We start from the raw sequence: 16290 nt of genomic DNA on the forward strand, positions 1-16290 counted from the left end.
TTAGCGATGTTCGTGCAGCCCTTGTTTATTACATGAATAATAATAAAGATACTTCACTTATCTATTTTCCCCTATTGTCCTTTGCCTGTGTTCCCTGCTCACCGCTGATGCTTCTGGCCAGTCCCTTCAGTAACCGACTGCTCAGTCAATCACTAGTTAAGACAGAACAGCACCGTGGCCAGTGATTGGCTGAGCGGCCTGCCACTAAAGAGACGAGGCCAGATGCTCTTCGACTGATCATTGCCTTTATTACACTGAGAGATAATCTGAGAAAACAGTCTGATCGGGTAGATTATCGTTCCATGTAAGAGGGCCCTAAGAGAAAGAAAAGAGATAAGGGCAGGAGACTGAGCTCTTCTGGTGGTTTCCCCTCTAAATGATACAGAGCGAAAACATGCAGAGTCCTAAAATGAGCAAAATTCTTATTATAAACATGATTTATTTTTTTATTAAAATGCAATAAAAAAGGCTTTCATACAATGGTGCCTATGGCCTTTAAAGTAGACATTGTACGCCATTACTCTCTAGATATAACTTTATTATCCAGATCTCCAGTTTATATGACTTATTGTATTAGGTGGGTTCCATTGTAAGTCTATAGACACTGTCTCCTACAATGAGTTTAGCAATTGGTGGGGGTCTCATCGCTGAGGACCCAACTGATCAGAACTTAGGACATGTCTGTGTGACATATCAAAGTTTTTAAAGTAACAGTACTGTTTTAGGTATAGGGATGTCTGGCTCTCAGATACCTCCATAGACAGCTGATAAATGTTTTACCTGCTATTACAGTCACACAAAAAAGACATGGTGCTACAGTGAGATTCTCCTTGGACTGTTGTGCTACCAATTTTGTAAGAGTGTAGATAATTTAAGTAGTTATATGATCAGCATATATTTATACTTATAGACTATACACATTTTCTTTATTTTGTGTTTTCTAGAAAATGTTACCAGAAATATGCTTAAAAAATACTGTATGTATGACTGGTGCCAATAAATACACAAAGTTTCATCTCTTGCTAATATTTCTATAAGTAAACTGAAGTGAACCGTGATGGTCCATACATGCTATAGTCATTTGTGACAAATGAAAGCACAATAATACTAACACTTACTATTCAGCCCTAAATAGAGTTCATCTCTGTTTATTGTACAAAATAAAGATCTAGAAAGGAAAGGTTTCATCATTCTTATCCGGACCAAAACTTCCTAGAATTCAGGATTTGCTTGGCCACGTTGTGACCCCTTGCAAAGTCAACAATTCAGCAATGACGAGAATTTACGACATTGAGAATAAGGGCATGGTTTTCTGTGATTTCAAACATGAATATACAATACACAGTAATGCATGTGATGAGGCTATAGAAATATCCGGTGTTTCACAAAGCTACACTGTGTCAGAATAACAGACTACAAAAGGACTTTCCTAATCTTTATTGGCATAACTATTTGCTATTGAAGTAGCAAAAGTGATTAATGAAAAACCATTGTAGCTGGTAGGATCCAAAGTACATTTACTTCTACAATCGTGTCCTAATGTTAATGCTAGGGGGCTCTTGAAAACAAATCATTCCTAGAAGGTTTTCAGTGGTACAGTATGTATAAGCTAGGGTCAGACTGGGACTAAAAATCAGTCCTGGCATTGGAGAACCATTGGAGAGAATTTTTTAAGGGGTTTTCCTGGCAAAATAGACTGATACGCTATCCACAGGAGAGGTAATCAGCCACTGATTAGCTCCTGTTTACTTAAATGGGAGCTGAGCTGAGTTACAGGTCACCACTACACAGAGGCAAACTGCACCCTACCATTCAAAGACTGATGAACTATCCTGAGGATGGCTCAGCAGTCTTTCTTTGCCTGGGAAACCCCTTTAATGTGCTTTTTTTTTTTTTTTTTAATGCAGCATGACTGTTCCATACTTAGCATGCATAATACAGACCCCAAAATCAGGCCCCCAGCACTAGTATCCCTAATGTCTATTCTAATTTAGGAAAGCTGTCTGCTGTACAACCCTGCTCCCTCTGTATAGTCCTGATTTTGATTTATAAGGAAAATCCTGAAAAAAACATAATAACAATCCACACCCCCTACACACAAGCCACACCCACAATAAGTCACGCCCCTAGTTGTGAAAGCCAGTTGGGAAGTGTCCCTGGAAAAATTCTAATCTTGGTAACTATATAACATGGTCTGATGTATAGTGTAGAGATGCCTGTATTGTAGTGTTATGCTATATATTTGTAATAATTTATTACATACTAGTTCTCAGCTGGCACTGTTGCACAGTACATTGTATGTATGTATTTAATATTGTTTGGTTGTTAATAAAGTTATTACAGTGAAAAAAAGTCATTGCTGTAACCGAATGCTGAGGTCACCGACCAACTGCCGCGGTCACTGGAGCTGTAGACAAGTCTTGTGGCGGCTTGTGGTCTCCGAGGGGCAATTTTCTGGCTGTTTTTCCTGTCAGAGATGCCTGATGGACGGCACAGCTCCCCGGTATATCATCCCACAACATCTACTTGTAAGTGTTACTGGTACACACCGCACACAGGACAGCGGAGACGGACACTGGTCATGGGGGTGACTGGTCAGGTTAGGGGCCATGTAAATGGGGGTGTTTATAAGACTGATCTGTACAGGACATAGATGACATTAATGATGGCGGCCATGGAGATCTGTAAGAAAGAACTGTCATCTCCAAGACACAGCAGCCAGTAACCTGTAATGTTATATGGCCGCCATTTATTTACTTTAGATAGAGATCCACACATCCTCCATTCATTATTAGACTCCTCCACATCACAGCACAATATGTCTCCTCAGCGTCTTCCACTTACATATATATATATATATATATACATACACACTTATAAAACTGTTTACAAGCCAAACTCTCACAGCTCTCATTTCTAAAGAGCAAAATACAACAAGAAAGCTGCATATTGACTGGTTGCTATGGGCAACGAGCAGCTCTTTCATCAATCTGCCCCTATTTATTAATTGTAGGTAAAAATACAAACCCTCCTAGTTACCAATATCAACCAATCCCAGCACTTGTACTGAGCTCTCCAATAATCAAAGCTGGGTGGTGGTTGGTAACTATGGGCAACAAGGACTGTTTTATAAATCTCCCCATTATAATCAATCTGTTCTTCTGAAAAATGTTCCAGGGGTTGGGGGGGCAAGTTAGGGGTTTGGGCTGGGCGTGGGTGGGTCTGTGTTAGTGAGTTTGGGGGTTTCCTGGGCTTCCTGGACTAGGACTATCCACTTTAGGGGGCTGGGGCAGGCCTGAACTAGGAAGGATGCTGGGCGCTCCGTCTTAGGGGACTTGGGTTGGCCCTGGCTGGGAAGACTGCTGGGATGGTCCACAGGAGCTGGAAAGGGGAAGGGTGCTGGGAGAGTCTGTGTTAGAGGGCTGGGGCATGTCTGGGCTGGGCACTAAGTTGGTCCACATTCAAAGGAAGGGATGGGTGGACCTGGGCTAGGAAAGACATTAGTTGGGTCCCCGTTAGAGGGCTGGGGTGGGCATGGGCTGGGAAGAGTGCCAGGTGGTTCCAACTTAGGGGGCTGGGGCAGGCCTGAGCTAGAAATGGTGCTGGGAGGGTCCACATTAGAGGGCTGGTGAGGACCTTGACTTGGAAAGGGTGTCCGGAGGGTCCACGTGGACTGTGGATAACCTGGGTTTGGTAGGACAGACAGAAGGGTCTGAATCAAGGTGCCTTGTCTGCCCTGGGCTGGGAAGGATGCCAGGAGGGTCTGTGTAAGTGGGCTGGTTGGGTTTTAGTGAAGGAAAGGTAAATTAAGGGTTGGCATGGGTAATCGGGTTAGGGTGGAGGGGCTCCCTCTTGGTGCCTTCACCTTGACGTGGTGAGGGAGCTTGCGTGCCTTGGCGATCCACTGAGCTAAGCTGGTGGGAGTAATACTCCTGGTGGGGTCACCTGTGCCAGACAGGTCAATGGGGAGAGGCCAGACTAAGCAAGGCACCCAAAAGAAAGGGTTGCCATCCTTCTTCTGTATCCTGCCACAAAAATATAGACAAGTGTAGTTCTGGGGCATCAGCGGCTGGGGTCAAAAGACAGGCAATGTATTAGTGAAGTGTTTATGGCTGACTAAATTAATGCAGGTGTATATCATGAGGCCTCATATGATGTGGGAGATGCTTTGCAGTAAAGAAGTTGTAGAGGATACACAGATGGTTGGAAAGTTTGTCCTGGATAATACAATAAAGACTGGACAGCTCCATAATGATCTCTATAAGACCAATAACTTGTTCCTCTGCAACAATGTCCTGTATACCTGGACTCCACCAGATCAACTACTAGTATGCAAGACAGAAGCCAGCTTAAAGAAAGACCAAGCCAGCTTAAAGAAGACCTAAGTATCATGTCAACCAGAACTGGACTGGGGCTAAAATGTAGCCCTAGCATTGTAGAGGCCCCCTTATACAGCATACAGAGGCCCGCTTGCTGTCTGGTTTATGTTAAACATATTTAATGTTTTTGCTAATTATTATTTCTTTATTTTGTAGAGTTTTAAAGAGTTTTTTTTGGCAAAATAGACTATTGAACTACCCAAATGATAGGTCTTTAGCCACTGATTGGCTCCTGTTCAATTAAATGGAAGCTGAGCTGTAGTTACAGGTCACCACCACTGCACAGTAAGACAGACTGCTTTCTTCTCATTTACTGTGTAGTGCAGGAGCAAAACAGCTGATTAGTGGGGAAGCCGGATATCTGCACCCCTACCCATCAGAGACATTTTGTAGAACGCTCATTAATTTAGTTTTGCCTTAAAATCCCCTTTATTGCCCAATCCCCCCCCCCCCCCCCCCCCCAAATGCAGCATGCATGTGCCAACATAGTTATTGCGCATTTGTTAGGCTTATCAATAGGAAATAAACACTTACAATATACTGTACCTACACCATGCTGCATTTTTAACACCATGGACCCAACACATGTATTATAAAAAGTGATACCAAATCACGTCAAATATATATGACTTTATATAACACACTAGTAGAGGAATTTCAGAACATATACAGAAGTACTAGGACAAAAATGCTATACAATTGTTATTTTATGTGAGATACTGACCCAAACATGCTAGCTTTAGAAATGGTATGTATCATCTATGTATCTTCTATACAGCTGAACTATGTCACATGTTGGCTTAATATAAAGAAGTTTCCCAGGAGAGTCACTAGTAAAAAGCATGTGGGGTGCAAGTGAAGTGGAATGACAGAGTGGGGAACTATCAGTTCTCTGCTCTGCTGTTCAGGGCGAGTAGGGTTGTCTATATGGGGAGGTTTAAAAAAGAGAATTTCCTACTGACTTTAATTATAGGGGGTTGCCTAAAATATGGAGAGGTTTATTACCGGGCAGGATACCTACTAAGTTGATTTCTTATATCCCCCCTTCCCCACCGGCAATCAGCTGGTCTGAACAGCCATGAAGCCATAAGAAAACACAGCGCACAGACAGGGCCGCATTTACCACTAGGCACTCGTGGTCCAGTGCCTAGGGCAGCACCTTGCAGGGGGGCAACACCAGGGAGCAGGGGGAAGGAAACTACTTTTTTTGTTGTTTTTATTTTTTTAATCTTCCACCTCCCATTCAGACTTGCCAGTAAATCTGGTCTTTTCGAGGGTGGGGGAGGTATGGTGCAATTTTTCAGGTCTGCTATGGCAGGTTTATCCACTTATAATATGACGGTATTGGTCAGGTCTGGTTTGGGGGTGGTAAATGTGAAGCCTGGAGCTATTACCTACCAATCCTGTGGTGAGAATTCCCTCAGACAATATGCCGACTGCTCTAATCAGTTATTCAATTTGGAAATGTCTTTATGTTTTAAGCTGTTAAATGGCAAATCCAGCGTTTTTCTTTTTAGCTTATTTAACACACATTACAAAGTTATATAACTTTGTAATGTGTCTAAATAACCTATCTGGCTCTGATCCCCCCCTTTCCGGGGTGCACTTGCACACCAGCAGCCTTTTCATTGGCTGGACCGCATCCCAGCTTGCTCAGCCCTGGCAGCCTTTTCTCTCCCATTCACCTCACTTCGGCTGTGTGAGGAGTCATTTTTTGCGCCATGATGCGTTCTTTCTATCAATACCTTGATTGCGCATATACGACTTTTTGATCACTTTTTATTACATTTTTTCTGGATTTGATGCGACCAAAAATGCGCAATTTTGCACTTTGGAATTTTTTTCCGCTTACGCCGTTTACCGTGCGAGATCAGAAATGTGATAAATTAATAGTTCGGGCGATTACGCGCGCGGCGATACTAAATATATTTATTTGTTTATTTATTTATATTTATAAAATGGGAAAAGGGGGGTGATTTGGACTTTTAATAGGGGAGGGGATTTTTTATTAATAAAAAAACATTTTTACTTTTATTTTTACTTTAACTAGAAGTCCCCCTGGGGGACTTGTATATAAACAGCACTGATCTCTCATAGAGATCAATGCTGTGTACAGTATATACACAGCAAAGATTGATTACATCGGTCATAGTTTGCTATGGCCCGGGATCAGCGCCGTTCAGAGCGGGGTCACAGCGGGACCCCGCTCTGAACACCCCCCGCGGCACCATGACGTATCAGATACATCATGGGTCGCTAAGGGGTTAAAAACCATGAAAAACGCTATTTCAAAACCAGTCTTCCCCACACTCCCCAAGATGGAGTATCTTCAGCTTTAGTGCCTTGGGCAGCAGCAGCTGGTAATACGGCCCTGCGCACAGAGCAGGAAGGCTGATTCTGTACATTGTGTAGCGGTTGTGCCAAGTCATTGCAGCATAGTGCCTATTGAGCTGCACTGATGTAACCCATCTATAGGCTGTCAATGAGTTTTCCTAGGAAACCCATTTTAAAATAGAGGTTTTGATGGCAGAGCTCACTTTGTTTTAGCATTGATTTGGAAAGATTCAGTTAATAAGTTGGTGAAAACTTTTGACAATCTCAAAATTTTAGAATCCATTCAATTTGACATCAATATAATAATAATAATAATAATAATAATAATAATAATAATATGTTAAGGTTATTCTTACTACGCTGTCAGCTGGGGATTTCCTCAAGAGGAAAGATAATATGATTTGACCCTTGATACGAGTAATTTAAAGGAAACAAGCAATAGTAGGAATTTTGTTGTCAATCTGCATCATATCCTATTTTGTGAATTAATCTAATGGCACATTTTGTATTCAGGGCAGACGGATGCAATTGGAATATCTTCGCTATTTTTGCTTGTTTGGCTTTGAATATATTTACTTGTTTTGGGAACAATACGCTTCATTCAGAAAGAGGCAATGAATTAGTGTTGCTGACTTAGAAGCTGATGACTACTGACGGTGCATTGCTACAGGGGATATCACAGACTGCAAACAATAAAACTGTCCTTAACTATAGGTCATTGCTGCATTAGCAGCGCTGCCATTGAAGCAATGAGGATCTGAACTATCTTACTCCGACTGTCTGCTACAATCAGTGTTCCCGCTATGCTTATTGTACAATAAAATATACATAGGGCTTACACAATTTTTCTTTTCTGTAGGGCATAAATTAAGAAATTACAGATGGCTGAGAGTATGCCAGGCATGGCGTGATCTGCATATTAAATTCAATATGAGGAACGTTGCCACATAAATATGAAGCCCAGCTACACACGCAATGCTAGGCTGCCATATGAACCCATTAGACTATGCTATACCATAGGATCATGGACTTCCAGGCTGAATATTCTCCTTAACATAAGGTACTTCAAGGTAGGGCAGTCCAGATTTATACGGTTTTAGTAGCTCTCACTAGGTAGTAGGGAGACCTCTACAGTCAGTACGGTAGACATACAAGGGCAGTTCATGCAAAAATAACAATTTCCCCTCCAACACCATTTGTAAAGTGCCTATATTGAACCAGAATATAAAATGGGAAGGGGCTCTCTCATACATACACGCACAAATGGAGTCATTTCTAGGTAACATACTGTGATTTGTGATGTAAATGAGCTTTGAATTCAAGGCGATAAACTTATTAAATGTTAATCTTTGCAACATTGATGTTAGAAACAGTTGTAGGTTGGAAAATAAATTTCTCCTACCTGTCATGCTATCAGGGTGGTAGGCCTAAACGCTAGTGGATTATTAGCCATGGAAGAATAACATGTTTCAATTAGACAGCAAGAACAATCCCTCCGAGACTAGAGGTGCTAGTCTGGATTTCTATACTGTGTTGAGCTTTATCCCAATCTTTAATACTATTGGTTATTTTTTCTGCACAGTGTACAAACAACATCTAGGAGTTCTGGCTAAAATAGTTAAAATAACCAACTAATAATAAATGTGGCAATAAGACAAATGTATGCTTCCCTTCCAGTCAATGCTCAACCCCTAAAGGGTCTGAAAACATGATTGGGGATTATATACCCAACCAGGATCTCTCCCAAAAGAGTCATGTTTTAAAACGAAGCATTGTTTAGAAGGGAAGCTACCTCCAATTGGTGACACTAAACGACTATCGGCCTTACTTGGCGTACACCGACAGTTCAGGCTGATAATCATTTAGTGTAATAGGACATGTTGAAAGGCCATAAGTTGATCGTGGTCTTTTAACATGTCGAAAGATCACAATTTGTGCAGCAATGATCTGGTAGCAGACTGCCCCTGACTTCAATAGGCCTCCCAACGCTCTAAGTATTGTTCGGGCGGCCCTTTCCACTGCTCCCCCTTCCACTCTGTCTGTATGTATAATAGCACAGGCAGCGAGCAGGGAACGCGATGGAAGGGAGCGCTGACAGGTCGACACTCACTACCCCAGATTATCAGGCCTTAAGGCTGTATTAGAGGGCCTGAGCTGCAATGTAAATGAGCGCTGATCTTCTAGATTGGTGTTCCCTTATAGAACCTATTACACTGATCAGTAATTGTGTGATTAGGGCTGCACAAACAATCACTAGATTTGTGGGGCCCTGGTGCTAATCAGCCACTGACTGAACACCTCCTATTACATGGGGATAGTATGGCCCACAGTAGATTATTTATGACATATTTAAAGTGAGTGATCAGCTGCTCATACCCCAGCTGATCTCTGACCCCTTTACACCTGATTGGGCAGATAATCGACCTGTGTAACATGGCCTTGAGTCACATTTTCTGTATAGAGTCCATGGTTCTCTGCTTTGCCTCATAGAAGGGACCACCTGAATGGTAAACTCCCACCTCTATGACTTCTGTTGCTTTGATTCTTGACCTTCTCAACATTATGTCACACGTTGTAGAGAAGTAGAGATGAGCGAAGCAAATTTGGCGAATCAAGATTAGCTGCAAATCGCACAGTCAATTCCCTTTTCTCAGCTAAGTGAATTCCTGCAGATTCGTTATGGAAATTTTCAAGAAAAGAAAATGGCGACTGCACATGCTGTCTGGAGTGTCATTGGGTGGGAGAGAGCGATTAACCATAATCCCTAGAACCCTTCCAATCAGCTGCAGGCCCTTCTGTGATGTCAGCACCTCCCCCTCACCTTCTATATAAGGCAGTTCGTTAAGGAGGTGGCCAGTCGGCTGTGTGTGGAGGAGAGAGCAGGATGGCAGCAGGCAGTTAGAGCAGAGCAGGAAGAGACTAATGGTGCGTTTACACAGGCAGATTTATCTGACAGATCTTTGAAGCCAAAACCAGGAACAGACTATAAATAGGGAACAGGTCATAAAGGAAAGACTGAGATTTCTCCTCTTTTCAAATCCATTCCTGGTTTTGGCTTCCAAAATCTGTCAGATAAATCTGCCTGTGTAAACGTACCATAACAGAGTGATTTAGGGACAGAGAGGAGGGCTAATTGTGGGAGAAATTAACAAATTGTGGGAGAAATTAACAAATTTGCCCTTCTGTAATAGTCCCAGTACTATAGTTTTGTCTGTTTTAATTAAATTCGTGAAGATTTAATTCACGAATTGAACTGAAAATTTGCGAAGCTCGCAAAACGAATCCATCTCTATAGAGAAGTATAAGAACTGCAGCATGATGATCATGCTGCCCTGGTACAGAATTAAAATGAGAGACTCAAAACATGTCAAGATCCAGAACAGAAGCTGCTGCAATGTTCTCACATTTTATGTGATCACTAGCTGAATATTTAATAGTAACAGTTATATGAATATGAATATTTCAGTACGTACTATTCCTTTCTGTAATGCTCATCACCAGATTTGAAAATCAATATTCATTTTCCAATGTAATGACACATTTAGTTCTTGAGGCACAATAGCTGGAACATGGACAAGTTTTTAATTCCAGGTGGAACAAGCAGTGATCCAGAGCTGTCTCAAGTTTTCCAGTCCACTAGGCAGGCCTGCCAACTATTGCAAAACAGTTAGTGACACTCTGAATCTGGCATCTGCACACTGCCACCAGATCAGCTTTCCTAGAGGTCAAGCATTTCCTTTCTATCTGGAATAAAATGTAACACTTTTATCTGGTAATTATATGTAATGTATCAATCAGCTCAGGTGGCTTCCTGTTCCAATTACTGGACACGATAATGGCCAAGAACAATACAAAAATAGGAAAAGTATATTACAGAGAATATCCAACTGAATGCCTGAACCCAATCTAAACAATGCAAATTATAATTCCTTGACCATGTTTTATAGACTACTATACATGTATATTTTAGTATGGAAGTTTGTAGATGTAAGCACAATTACTTACATGCGTTGGTTTTTGAATATAGCCGAGTGGCATTAGTGTCAGCCATAGGTGTGATGTGCAACAGCTCCTTTCTCTCCATGTTGTATTTTATTTTTCTCCCTTTTCTGAGCAGTTGGCACTCCTCTTTGTAAGACCCACATGACCCAAAGTAGCAGGATACACCTGTGCTCACATGTCAAATACCTCCTATCTTTCCCATTCTACCTGCAGTAGTAATGGTAAGTACAAGACCACATTCACACTTGTGTTGTTTGGCGGCAGCTTTCTCCGCCGTTGGTGCCTGCTGGGTTTGGGGGGGCACTTTGGGTTTGGTCCTGTGACATTGGGGTTGCAGGGCCATTCCATAGCCTCCCTTCCCTGTTTGTGCACACTTTGCGGGGTTGGCAGTCGCTGACCGACACAATGTGGAGTTAGTGTAGGGACCCATGTGAACCAGGAGACTGGCACGTGGTACATGGGGCAATATTGATCAAATAATATACCGACATCCTGGCGTTGGTTTTTAAATATAGCCGAGTGGCATTAGTGTCATCCATAGGTGTGATGTGCAACAGCTCCTTTCTCTCCATGTCGTATTTTATTTTTCTCCCTTTTCTGAGCAGTTGGCACTCCTCTTTGTAAGACCCACATGACCCAAATTAGCAGGATACACCTGTGCTTACATGTCAAATACCTCCTATCTTTCCAATTCTACCTGCAGTAGTAATGGTGAGTACAAGACCACATTCACACTTGCGTTGTTTAGCGGCAGCTTTCTCCGCCGGTGGTGCCTGCTGGGTTTGGGGGGCACTTTAAGTTTGATCCTGTGACATTGGGGTTGCAGGGCCATTCCATGGTCTCCCTTTCCTATTTGTGCACGCTTTGCGGGGTTGGCGGTCGCTGACCGACACAGTGTGGAGTTAGTGTAGGGACCCATGTGAACCAGGAGACCGGCACGTAGTACATGGGGCAATATGGTTTGATCAAATTATATACCAACATCCTGGCGTTGGTTTTTAAACATAGCCTAGCGGCATTAGTATCAGCCATAGGTGTGATGTGCAACAGCTCCTTTCTCTCTATGTCGTATTTTACAACTACTTACATCACACATACATACATTATAGACCGTTGATTCCAAACCATATTACAACAGAAGAACCCCTTAAAGATGTTCCACTCCAATTCATTCTCATGATCTATAGGGGTCCCAGGGTCAGAGCTCCACTCATCATAAAGTGATGATAAACCCTGGCAATATGACACCACTTTATACTTTGGGAAACCCCTTTAAGGGAGCCCTGGTGGAAAATGCTATTATGATGACATTTTTGTAGGATACATATATATTGTTGAGCCCCTTCTGGTGGGGGGTTTTGGTCATTGTGGCAGTATACATGTTGACACTGGGACTATATCTGTACTGAGATGTTGCAAAGTTGCTACTTTGTACATAAAACCTCATGGTTTGGTTTTACATATTGCCTATATTGGATCCCTAACTATGGGTTTACACTGTACCACTGTACCTATGTGTCTCTAAATTTACAGAGAGTTTTTTTCTGTACTGAAATCATATGGTCTATTATATGCATTATCCAAGTACTCTACCCCTAAAGCTTGTAGAAAGGGGTGTGTAAAACATTTCGTAGCAGGATTGGCAGTATTTCAAATAAAGGGTAGTATCCAGTACTCTTGTATAAAGTAATAAAATCACTGAAGTTTATTTAGAACATTTTAAAGTCTAAGGAATAAAGTCAAACTTGAGTCCATATCAGCAACGCATTTCAAACCTTTTAACCAAGTAAGTTGAAATGTGTCATTGATGTGTACCTTAGGATCCCAGGCTTGATTTTATTATTTTACACACAAGTGCTGTATACTGCTCTCTATTTGGAATATGTACCACAGTCCCCCATGACCGACGTGGATTATTGCTAGAACCAAACACATGGTTTGGGGTGACCATTAAGTAAAATTTTATTTACAAGCCCTACCTCTTAGCCAGAATATATGGATATTCCTACTGTGCTTTGTTATGCCTCCGATCACTAGTAAAATTTCTCGGAAAGAGTAGAACAAGTCATAAATTTGGTACAACACAAAGACAACAAGCAGCCCAACATCTGGATAAAATGTTCACTTGATATTGCATGAATTACACACTTAATACTAAGAAATTCAGAAATCTGCACGAAAACAAATAGGTAGACATATAAAGTCAAAAATACATTTATACGCTCACACACCAAGACGTTTCTGTTAAAAGGAAGGCTTCAGATTTCAGAAGCATTAAGGAAGGCACCAGTTAATAGAAAATGACTTGCACATTCTGCAGACAGACTTAGCACAGTCACTTGGTTTTCTTAAATAGAAGCTGGAGTTTCTGTTGACGTTCTTTAGTCGGGTTGCAAAATATTTACAGGTGACACCGGTCCAAGGAGTTCACGAGATTCAAATAGAATATAACATTTTTAACGCCTATTTAGGAAAACAGTACAGAGTCAAACCAAGTCTAGCACTTCTTGTACCTGACGTGGGCCGTAAATAAAGGCAGCAATGTCCTCGATCACTTCATTAACATAGACACCGGGCTTAATCTATGTGCAAGTAGCTGTATATATGATATGCTATGACTAAGGACTGCATGATCAAAAATGTATAAGCAAATTACAAATGCTTTTAAGGGCTTGTTTTATGGAAAAAGAAAGTGCTGGATTTTTTTTGCTTCTATCCTGGATGAAAACTGATTGTTCTAAAGCTCTATTATGTATTGCATGTTATAGGTGTCGGGTAAAAACTGTAGATGTCACTTTTATACAGGCGATTATTGGCCACATGAGCTTTCTAGCAATACTCCTGGCTGATATTTGGCCCATGTAAAAGATCCTTTACTGAAGAACATATTCATGGGGTGATATTTGTACTGAGCACAATTTTTAAGCAGCTAGAGAAGGTCCTTTTAATGTTCTAGCATGACTATGCCCCTGCCATTCTGCACCTTTATAGACATTAATTCTGTGCAGTTTCCATGTCCCTTATTCACAATGGTGGAATTTGTCTACTCCCTAAACACTTTCAACACAGCAGCAGGCAAACTGCCCATAAACTGTACAGTTTAAGAAATATTATCATTCTTTTTAGCAACTCTAATAAATAGTCTATTTAACCCATGACTGCAATGAGGGATACAGTATATGTGCAGACTGCCTTTCACACACCTTATATACCCATCAATCCAGCTCACAACCGTGAATTCTTACATAAGTTACACACTGCTGACATCATGAGTGGTCATAATAATGTGACCCAACGGTGTATACCATAGAACTAGCTCTAGAGACTTTGAACTAGCAAGAAGTTAACCAAAGTAAATAAATTGTTGTGTGGTATCTAACCGTAAACTCACGTGTTCAGTGCTATTACATTGACTGTATATAATGCTAAAAACACAAGCACCGCACTTAGAGTATACTGAATAAGGCTCAATATTCTTATTCTTTAAAGTGCCCCTGTCATTATAAAAAAAAACTTTTGACAGTTGCAGAAACATTTTGAAAATTGTGAATGATCATAGGAGGACACTAAATAAGTGATTTTAGTGCATCCATTCAATCATAGTGGTCATCTGCTCTAAGTGAATCACAGGAGACGCTTCCTCTGTTCACCTCCACACAGTGTTAAGACTCTCTGTGCCACTATATAGTAGTTAACCCCTCTCTGTGCCCCCATATAGTACTGAGGCCTTCTCTGTTGCCACATATAGTGTTAGCCACACCCCTGTGCACCCACATAGTATACAGGCCCCCTCTGTGGCCTCTATGTACTATAAAGGCACTCTATGTCCATATATAGTATACAGCCACCCCTCTGTGCTTCCTTATAATATTCAGGTCCCCTTTGTGCCCCATATAGTATATAGGCCCTACTATACCAAAACCAAGAGTGGAACTGACAGGAGAGGAATACTACAGTGGAAAAATTGCACCTTTTACTGTGTTTTGGACCCAATCCTGGTTTTGGTAAATTACTGACCAACATGAGCCTCCATATCAAACCAAATCAACATGTAAGGGTGTTTTTGATTTGTGCCTCATGCACTCCAGAAAAACAGAAATAAGTGTTTCCCATTGATTTTAATGGGAAAGAAATAGTCTTAGATTGCTACTCATATGGTCCTGTTGCATTTGTGATGTGCTTTTTAAACACATGAACTAATTTTCTTTACCGTGGATGAACGTTACAAATTTTCTACTAAAGTCAATGTGAATGGATATAAATGGATGAAGCATCCATATGCATCAGTTTATCATCCGTTTTATAAAAATCCAGTCAATATGAATAAATCTATAATGAATGAACAAGGGATAAAACATGGATGTGAAGGAGACCTAATATGCTTGTTACTGTCTTCAGATTGCAGAAGGGAGGAGATCCACTCTACACATCATTAGCATGGTGTTTTCTCTTGGCTAGTATGCAAACCTCTCAGATTACAGCCGTAGCATGGTGACTCAGCGCAGAACTGGTAAGATTATTTATGTAGTCCACGCTGCAGTAGCCAGTGGTGATCGTACACACATTAACAGCTGCTGAATTCTGCCCGCGAAAGTCTTTAAAAGGTAAGGAAGACACTGAGTATTGGGAAAGACATTTGCATTGCCAGTTAATGTTTCTAAAATGGCTCTTTATAATTATTCCTACCACACTGTTAGCACATGGCATTGGGAACTATGAACATCCTGTTATATCCTCAGTATTAAAGTTCTTATAATAGACAAGATGAAGAGTTATGCAACATCAAAGACATTTCTCTACAATAATAAGTAATTAAACAGCCCCATTATGGAGTTTGAAGGGTGGCAGTTAACTCTTTACTAGGCCCTGTTCACACTACGGACATTTGTAAATTCTTTGAGCAGAGAGGCGTAGAGAGCAGAGCCACGCGAGCCCTCCCATTCAAACTGATAAAAGGCAAGATTCGGCACCGAGTTCGTGTGCGGGGGGGTTTAAGAACAGAATCTTGTGCCAATTCCGTAGTGTGAACGGGGCCTTATGGTCAGTGGGGCAGATTCCCTATCTCTCATCCATTATGATAAATGTTGCAGCTATTTCAGCTCTACAGACTTTGTTTTTGAGGTCCGCAGCTGCAGAACAGACATTTGAGGACAGCATAAAGTCCCCACCCACCATTGGGCTACAGAGGCCTTTAAAGGGGTACTTCGGCAGGGGGGAGGGGCATTTTTTTGCTGGGACCGGGGAGGAGGTGGCTGAGGAAAACGACGTCCACTCACCTCTCCTCCCCGGTCCCAGGGAAAAAAAATGCCCCCCCGCCGGAGTACCCATTTAAGTAATAATAAAAGCAAGATTACACATACTTAAAAAGCCTAACATTACTCCAGACTTATCTATTATAGTAACTACTAATAATTGCCTAGAAACAACATATCCAGTTATGTCTGGAGGGCTGTCTGGACCTCTTTAAATATAGAAGCAGGCAATGGTAAACTAAGACAATCTGACAAATTTAGGAGAAGCTATAGATGACCATTAAAGCAATATTCTCAACTGTGAACTATTTAATAAGTTGTAG

The 16290-nt window shown here is 41.4% G+C and overlaps 1 protein-coding gene and 1 long non-coding RNA gene across 3 annotated transcripts in view; one reads left to right on the top strand and one right to left on the bottom strand.

Moving 5' to 3' along the window:
• SORBS1 (sorbin and SH3 domain containing 1) overlaps window positions 1–16290 on the bottom strand; it is a 287999-nt gene that overhangs the window by 196309 nt on the left and 75400 nt on the right. The gene's annotated exons all lie outside the window — the stretch shown is intronic.
• The window catches only part of LOC138799380 (uncharacterized), a 28733-nt gene continuing 14824 nt past the window's right edge, over window positions 2382–16290 (top strand). The window contains exons 1-2 of the long non-coding RNA XR_011364250.1: window positions 2382–2528; window positions 15114–15319. This is a non-coding gene — a long non-coding RNA (uncharacterized lncRNA). The remainder of the gene's footprint in view (window positions 2529–15113; window positions 15320–16290) is intronic.

The sequence above is a fragment of the Dendropsophus ebraccatus genome, chromosome 8 (assembly GCF_027789765.1).
Source record: "Dendropsophus ebraccatus isolate aDenEbr1 chromosome 8, aDenEbr1.pat, whole genome shotgun sequence".
Taxonomy (NCBI): domain Eukaryota; kingdom Metazoa; phylum Chordata; class Amphibia; order Anura; family Hylidae; genus Dendropsophus; species Dendropsophus ebraccatus.